Genomic DNA, 9,578 nt, shown 5'->3' on the forward strand with positions numbered 1-9,578 from the left:
TGGTCGCCGTATCATTAAAAAAAAAAAAAAAGATGCCATTGTCTTTATTCAGACACCTGGGGTCAGCCAGCGACCGTCTATAGAGAAACCTGCTGTCAGAAACTTTCTATGTAACAGGGCACTTGAGCCTTTCCATGATTCACCTCTTTCTGGGGGTGAAATTAGTGCTGGCAAGTCTCTTTCTCCTGATACTCCTTAGAACTACGTCTTTTTTAACTGTGACAAAGAAACCATTTTTACGGAAAGTGTTTTATGGTTTCCATTGTCTTGATGATGGCAGCATATGCACAAATGTACTTGATACCATTGATATATGGATGGTTGTAAGAGCTGTAAGAGCCCCCAATAAAATGATTTATTAAAAAAATCTTTTTTTCAAGATTGACAGCCGTGGAAACCCTCTGGGACAGTTCTACCCTGTCTAATAGAGTTGCTAGAAGTCAGAATCCGCTCCTCTGCAGTAGTGGGTTCCCCCAACACACACCACCCCTTTGCTAACGAAAAGGATGGTGCCTTGATCCCCCTCAGAGGCATCATGTTAAAAAGAAGCCTGAAGATCTGTTTCCTGGAAGATCACAACTAAGGAAGCCATGAAAAGCAGTTCTCCTACATAACACACGGAGTGTCCTCAGCCACAAACCAACAACAGATGCAAAATCAACAACACAACTACCATTAAACAAAGCCCACCCCCACAAAGACAACAAGGGCCACATCAATGCCATTTCCATAGGGGGTGGGGGTGAAATGAAGCATTGGACAAAAATATTTTAACATGCATATCTGGGTTTGCATAAAACATGTTGTGCTGGTTCTAATGCAATTTTCAGAAATCCCAACAGCAAAAAGAAGAGATTTTAACATTCAGAAACAGTCTTCAAAAAGAATGACCTAGAATTGCTAATAGAAAACTTGGAAATTCATTAGAAAGCTGACATACATTGGTATTTGCAAAGGTATTTGCCTTCCCTTTCTGGGGTGTTCAGACCAACCATTGACTTGGCCGTCAACCATTTTAAGTCTTCATTTACAATACTAGTAAGTGTGGAAACACACCCAGAGATTCTTCTGTCTGGGCCTCAGGGAGGAAAATAGGCATCAATTTTTCATAGATAATTCCTCACACTTGCACTCCTCACCTAGAAATGAGGAGGGTGTCAATGGATCAAGCAGAGCCAGCACGCTGGCAAGAAGTTACAAATTCCAAGTGAAAATCACACCAACTTAGTAACTGAGTTATATAAATAAAGTGATCATGAAAATACCCAAAGGTGCCTCCAGCAAAAGAATTTTCCTTAGCAGAGGATGTAAATTTTAACGAAAAGGACAACCTTTCACAGATAATTCAAAATTCCCAAAATACAATCAGATAAAGCTCTCCCTGTGCTCAAAAATTTTAAAACCAGGTTGTTTTTAATACAACGATTTACCACTACAGCCTCATAGTTTAGTTTTCCAAAGTAAAGAGAGCTAGAGAGACATACATCATAGAAATACACAAATCTCAAGAATATAAATAACAGTAAAAATGTCGGTCAAATTGGGCCTCCATTCAAGTACTCCCTCAATGCAAGAATACTTTCTTCTATTAAACTGGCGTTCTATGGGGCTCACCTTCCCGATACAACCGCTGAAGACAAAGCGGGTGAATGAGCAAATGTGGTGAAGAAAGTGGATGGTGCCCGGCTATCAAAAGACACAGCATCTGGGGTCTTAAAAGCTTGAAGGTAAACAAGTGGCCATCTAGCTCAGAAGCAACAAAGCCCACATGGAAGAGGCACACCAGCCTGTGCGATCACGAGGTGCCGAAGGGATCAGGTATAAGGCAACATCAGAACAAAAAATCTTACCATTGTGAATGAGCGGGGGAGTACAGAGTAGAGACCCAAAGCCCATTTGTAGGTCACTGGAGATCCCCTTGCAGAGAGGTCTCGGGGAGGAGATGAACCAGTCAGGGTGTGATGTAGCAACGATGAAAAATACAACTTTCCTCTAGCTCCTAAATGCTTCCTCCCCTCCCCCCACCCCCCCGGCCCCCCACCCACTATCTTGATCCAAATTCTACCTTGCAAGTTGGGCTAGATCAGAGGATGTACACTCATACAGATAGGAACTGAAAACACAGGGAATCCAGGGCGGATGATCCCTTCAAGACCAGCGGTGTGAGTTGCGATACTGGGAGCGTCGAGAGAGAGTGGGTTGTAAAGGGGGTACTGATGACAAGGATCTACATGTGACCTCCTCCCTGGGGGATGGACCACAGAAAAGTGGGTGAAGGGAGACATTGGACAGGGCAAGATATGACAAAATAATAATTTATAAATTATCAAGGGTTCATGAGGGAGGGGGGAGCGGGGAGGGAGGGGATAAAATGATCTGATGCCACGAGCTTAAGTGAAGAGCAAATGTTCTGAGAATGATGAGGGCAATGAATGTACAAATGTGCTTTACACAATTGATGCATGTATGGATTGTGATAAGAGTTGTATGAGCCCTTAATAAAATGATTAAAAAAATGTCGGTCAAGAATTTAGGTAACAGTAAAAATGTATATCTTCCTTGCTAAGTGTCTGACACTAATCTATATACTTTTCATATATTTACTCATTTAATGAGGCAGAGATTATTATTACCTCTGCTTTATAGATGAGGAAGTTAATCTAGTTCAAAAGATGCCATCTCTTTTCCACAACACACAGTGAATAAGTAGCAAAAATGCGATCTGAATTCACTATGTGGCTCCAACGTCTATGTTCTTACCACCCAAGCCTTTAACTGACGAGACAGTGTGAGTCGTGTTATACATGGTGATGAGAATGCCACTTCGCCTCTTTGATCATCCCACCACAAACCTAAAACCCCAGTGTAAACCATTGCTTTGGAGTCTATTTCAACTCATGGCCACCTCCTGTGTGTCAGACCCAAACCGTGCTCTGTAAAGTTGTCAATGGTTGTGACCCTTTAAAAGTAGATAGCCAGGCCTTTCTTCTGAGATACCTCTGAGTGGATTCAAACCGCCAAGCTTTCAGTTAACAGCCATTCTACAAAATACCTGGCCAGAATACCTCAAAACCATCAGGGTCACCAAACATAAGGGAAACCTGAGAAACTAACACAGGCCAGAAGAAGTAAGAGACCTGATGAATTAATGTAATGTAGCAGTGTGGATAGGAAGCTGGAATCAAAAAGGACATAGTAGTAATGAGTGAAATTCAAATAACTGTGGAGGTTAGTTAATGGCAAAGTGCCACTGTGGCTTCCCAGACATGACAAGTGTACCTTGGTAATGTCAGATGTTGACTATTAAAGAATCTGGACTGAGGGGGAGGGAAATTCTTTGTATTACCTTCCTTACAAATGACTAGGTAGTACCAGATGCATGAGAGCTCTTTGTGGCCTTTCATGAGATTTGGATAGCTTGCTAATAATGTAAATAAGTGACATGGCACACTTAAGGAAGGTGTTGTTGTTGTTGTTGTTTGATGCCATCTAGTCAGTTCTGACCCATAGTGACCTTATGCACAATGGAACAAAACACTGCCCAGTCCTGCACCGTCCTCACAAATGTCCCCATGCTTGAGACCACTGTTGGCGCTATGGTGCCAGTCTATCCCCCCTTTGAGGACCTTTCTCTTTTCTGCTGCCCTTCCACTTTACCAAGCATGATGTCCTTCTCCAGGGACTGGTCTCTCCTGACAACATGTCCAAAGTATGTGAGATGAAGTTTGCCATCCTTGCCTCTCAAGAGCACTCTGACTGTCCTTCTTCCAAGACAGATCAGTCCGTCCTCCCAGCAGTCCATGCTACTTTCAAGATGCTTCCCCAACACCACAATTCAAATGCATCCATCCTCCTTCCAGCTTCCTTATTCAATGTTCAACTTACACACGCACGGGAGGCGATTCAAAATACCTGGACTTAGGTCAGGTGCACATTAGTCCTCAGAGTACCATCCTTGCTTTTCAATACTCTCAAGAGGTCTTGTGCAGCAGATTTGCCTAATGTATTTACCTAATACATTTTTTGATCTCTTGACTGTTGCTTCCGTGAGCATTGATTGCTGATTCAAGTAAGGCAAAATCCTTGACAAAAGCCTTCAACCTTTTCTCCGTTTATCATGATGTTACTTCTTGGTCCAATTGTGAGGATTTGGGGCTTCCTTACATTGCGTTGTAATCCATACTGAAGGCTGCAATCCTTGATTTTCATCAGCAAGCGTTTCAAGTCCTCCTCACTTTCAGCAAGTGAGGTGGTGTCAATTGTGTATCACAAGTTATGAATAAGACTTCCTCGAATCCTGATGCCACATTCTTCATATATACCAGCGTCTCTGATGATTTGTACAGGATACAGATTGCATAGTGTGGTGAGAGACTACAACCCAATCGCACACCTTTCCTGATTTTAAGCCATGCAGCATTCCCTTGTTCTGTTCACAGAACTACCTCTTGATCCAGGTACAAGTTCCTCATGAGCACAGTCAAGTGTTCCGGAATTCCCATTCTTCTCATGGTTACCCATAGTTTCTTATTATCCAGACAGTCGAATGCCTTAGCATAATCGATAAAATAAAATACAAATAAATATCTTTCTGGTATTCTCTGCTTGATCTTGAGTTAATTTTTGTATATGGTGTCAGTTAAGGGTCCAGTTCCATTTTTTTGCAAATAGGTACTCAATTTTGCCAGCACCGTCTGTTAAAGAGACTATTTCATTCCCGTTTAATGCATTTCAGCCCCCTGTCAAAAATAAGCTGTCCATAGGTGGATGGATTTACCTCTGGGTTTTCCATCTGTTCCACTGACCTATATATCTGTCATTGTACCAGTACTAATCTATTTTGATGAAGGTAACTGCATAGTAGATGTTAAAATCTTAAAACCAGGAAGTCTGAGGCCCCTACCTTGTTCTTATTTAGTTGTGTTTTATTCATCCAGGTTCTCTTTTCTTTACATATAAAGTTGGTGATTAGTCTTTCCAAATCTTCAGGAAATGATTGAAATCTGGATTGACATTGCATTATACCTATAGATCGCTTTGGGTAGTACGTATTGACATTTTCACAATATTAATTCTTCCTACCCATGAGCATGGTATATGCTTTTACTTATATGTGTTTTGTTTGTTTGTTTCTTATAGTGTTTTGTAGTTTTCTTTGTGAAGGTCTTTTCTGTTTCTGGTTAGATTTATTCTTAAATATTTCACTTTGTGGAGGGCTATTATAAATAGTATTGCTTCCTAATTTCTTTTTTAAAGGTCAAGGTTGTATATGTTTACAGAAGCAGCTTTCTCCTGTAGAGTAGCTGGTGGGTTTGAACCACAAACCTTGGTAGAACAGCAAGAGCACTTTAACCACAATAACATCAGGGCTCCTCCATCAACACCAAGATGTATAAATACATTGTGAAAAATGCATTACCATCACATACTGTGAGACAGGAAATGATAGCAACACCATCAACACAAACAACGGGCAAGTCATAGAAGAATATGTAAGATCGGATTCCATTTATATACACTGCAAAACCAGGCAAAACTAAGTAATACATTATTTACTGCTAAATACATAGGTGTTAAAGTGTATAAAAAAAAGAAAGGAATGATTAACACCAAGTTTAAGGTAGTGGAGGAGGAAAAAACATTGAAAGGAGGGCATGTAGTAAGCTTTAAAACATTAGAAATGTACCATTTTGTAAGTTAAGTGGGTCCACAGTTATTCATGTATTACTTTTCTAAAGGAACATATTTGTATTATACATTCATACATAGATATGCATCTTACATTTCAAAACATTATATTTTGAAATTTTAAAGAAAGACTAAAATGAAATCAAATATTTTAAACAAAACAAAAACTAAGTAGCTCAAGGTTTATAGGTTTAAATCCCAAGTTTGTCACGTGATAACTGATGCCTCAAACAGCATTCTGTACATCTCCTGTTTGACGAAAAATGGGGAAACTGAGTATCACAGCATCATCAGATTTGTTGCATTACCTCAAGAAGAGTTTGATGATTAGCTATAATAGCAGGTGAAAGCACTTTATACAACTCCTGGCCCAGAATAAGCGATCGGTAGAGTCCACGAGTCATGCCAGTGGGTTAGCTCACGCAGCTGCTAACCAACAGTCTGGCAGTTCCAGACGACAGAAGCACCCAGGAAGAGAAGTCCTGGCGATCAGCTTCTGAACGACCAGCCACTGAAAACGCCATGGGGTGCTGCTTTGACACATGTGCCTTCATCACGAATCGCAATTGATTCCAAGGAGCTGGTTTCTAAGCAGTTCACGCACACTGGATGCCTCTGTTGTTATCGTTGTACCAGGCAGTCAGTGAAGGCTACTTGCCTTCTCTCCGAATGAAGAAGCAGTGCCAATGTGGGCCCCTCCTGAAGCCCAGCAGGAGACTCCAGCTGGGCCAGTCATGGTGTGTTTGTAGCTTGCTGCATTCTTACCCTTCTAAGATGGACATTTTGTGGTATTTCAATTTCCCAAATTTGGGGTTGCATCTTAAAATCAACATGCAATGTGACACAATGGTTTTTTTTTTCCTCTAGGAACCTCTCATTAAAATGGAGGTGTGTCTTACGACTGATAGTTGCTCAGAACTGAGAAAATAAGGTCATTATTATGCTGTTGCCAAAGCAGGCGTGACAGTATACAGTCAAGAATAGCTAAGCTCCTAGGGAGCAGAGACCAAGTCTCCCATTTGTGTGTGTGTTGCATCCAATACCCCATGATGGTCATAACCTCTGAAAGACTCTAAGTTCTCTACTAACACGCAATAGTCCCCACAGCTCTGCAGCCTGTGGGCACAAGTGAACCCAACTGCAATGCCCCCCCCCCCAACCAAGTGCCAAGCTTCAGGACGTTACCATCACCCCTGGGTGTCCCCAGCTACTTCTGAGCATCCCATGTGCCCAAAGCCATCTCTTTCATGTGCTTCAGCTTTCCGCTCTTCGGAGGCCCACTCAGTGCCTGGCCCACTTGAGGCAAGTGCCTGCAGCTATGACTCCTGCCCCTGCCCTCTGAAAAGCCTGCCGCCCAAGCCAGAAGGGCTGTCACTCACTACTACACATATGTACACCCTCCAGATAAATGTCCCTGCTTACTAAAGTGCCATCCTCAAGAACGCCTGCCACCGCCTTGCTCAAGGAATCTGGGTTCCCTGTGCAGGCTGCGCCATTAGTGGGACTTCACGTAACTCAGAGCGCATGTTGGTTGGGTTGGAGGTGAAGAGCAAGTAATAAGAAGCAAGTGTCAGCCTCATCTTTTTTTTTTTTTAATCCCTGGCTCCTTTGCCTTTCTACAGCTTGACCAGAGAACCATGGCCAGTCCTCGGTTCCTGGGGGAGTGCTGGTGACCTATATGCACCAGCCCTTTCTGATCAAGTCTTTCCTGGCTCCTGTGCCAGCCCTGCCCTCTTTCTGCCCTTAGATGACTCCCTGCTGTTGCCTCTGGGACCGCTCTTCCAGGAGGTTGTCCTTCTGCAGCATGTGAAGGTCAGACCACCTTAGCGGGTGGGGGTGGGGTTCTGAGGTTCTCTCCCCCTCACATTCCCTGTCCAAATGGCAAACAGGCCTGAGAATTCTGTCCAGGATGAATTCTGCCCTGAAGTCCACACAGGATGCCCTTCATTTAGCTTCATTCTTGGGCTTCCTTGCATTTCATTCTCTGTTTGGAGAAAAATGTTCCTAGTCCTGTATGTCAGAGTGTTCCTGAAAGCAGTGGAGGGCAGGTCTGCTATTTGGAAGCTAATCGTGTTTAGGAGCGTCTTTGTCATCCTCTGTAGGCTGTTTGTAGCCAGTTTCCATGTTCCTGATCGAGTACTCCTCCTGGTGTAATCTAGATAAGTCCTGGTACCCTTTGATCATTCCTGTTGTCCCACATCTACATCCTTCTTCCACAGCAGCAGTTCTCAACCTGTGGCATGCAACCTCTTTGGGGGTCGAACGACCCTTTCACAGTAGCAAAATGACAGTAATGAAGTAGCAACGAAAATAATTTTATGGTTGGGGGTCACCACAACATGAGGAACTCTAGTAGTGGGTCGCAGCCTTAGGAAGGTTGAGAACCACTGCTCTATAGCCTTTCTTCTACCTTCAAGGACCAGTCAACAAAGTGCCTCCTTGCAAGCTCCTTCCTCCCTGCTTATGAACTCACGCAAATGGACACTTGGTGGAGTAGGGAGACACTAGTCCTTCAGATACAACCAGACCCCGATTTTAACTGAGAACACCCTACCACTCTGCCACAGGTAGCTGCACACCCACAAAGAGCACAGATAACCATGAATGATATGCTCTAATATTTAATATCCTGAGCATATTGGAGTTTCAGGATGGAAAATCCTGTCCTACAACAACACCTAAATATGTTTATAAAAAGCAATCTGTCCAAATAGGAGGGGCGCTGAATGGAAATGTCAGCCTGGCCCTAAATGCAGGTCAACTTAACCACTGAGAGCCATAGCCCTGACCCTGGCAGCTGGATCCTGTTCATGCTGGAGAGTCTCTAGGGAGTGTGGTTCACTCACTGCATGCACAGTTGGTGGGGCTGGGTTCTGACGAGAGATAAAGGTGAAAATATTCCACAGATGGAAACCAAATATCACATTCTGGCTTCACACCAGAAAACGCCGGCTCCCAGTTTTCTCCTCCTACTCTTGAAACATTCTAAATGTATCAGGGTTTGAACTCTATGCCTTACTTTCAAACTCAATTAAATAATATTTAAAACTTCTTTCCCTGGCTATTCCACTAAAAGGCATCCTGGTGGCGCTGTCCGGTAAGCTTTGGATGGTTAACCACCAGGTGGGTGGTGCAGATCCACCAGAATTGACTCTCGGGAGCAGTGGGTGGGTTTATTCTGCTCTTATAGTAGTCTAAGCTCTTGTGATAAAAACAAACGAACAAACAAACAAACCCACTGCCACAAGTCCATTCCAAATTATCGTGCCGCTATAAAGGGTTTCTGAACCTGGAAGTCTCTATGGCAGCAACCAGCCTCATCTTTCAACTGAGGAACAGCTGGTAGGCTTGAAAAGACTATCTTGCTGCTCGCCACCCAACTCTTCCCGCACAAAGCCACCAGAGCTGCGAGGAAATCACTCTAGGGAATTCTAGAACTCTTCTTGGCTGCAAGGGAAGCGGTCAGTTTTTAGAGTGGTAGATTATTTACACATTGTGCCCTTCAACTCACTCACTGTCACTGAGTCGATGCCAACTCATGGCAACCCTATAGGACAGAGTAAAACTGCCCCTGTGAATTTCCAAGACTGTAACTCTTTACAAGAGTAAAAACCCCATCTTTCTCCTGAAGAGTGGCTGGTGGTTTAGAACGGCTGACCTTGTCAATGAGAACCCAACTCATCACCACTTCGCCACCAGGGCTCCTAGTAACCATCAATGACAAAAGTAGTCAAGTGGTTGAACCAGCTGAAACTGGCACAAGTCCCCAACTGCTTCTTCCTCCCCAAACAACCCAGACCCACTGAAGAGCATGGCTTTCACATGCAAGTGCCCATGAGTTAGTTATGAGACAGAAGGTACTTGAGCTTGTACGTGTTCCGAAGGTCCTC

Source organism: Echinops telfairi, unplaced genomic scaffold (genome assembly GCF_000313985.2).
Source record: "Echinops telfairi isolate 266 unplaced genomic scaffold, ASM31398v2 ScPeMD7_25;HRSCAF=90, whole genome shotgun sequence".
Lineage (NCBI taxonomy): Eukaryota > Metazoa > Chordata > Mammalia > Afrosoricida > Tenrecidae > Echinops > Echinops telfairi.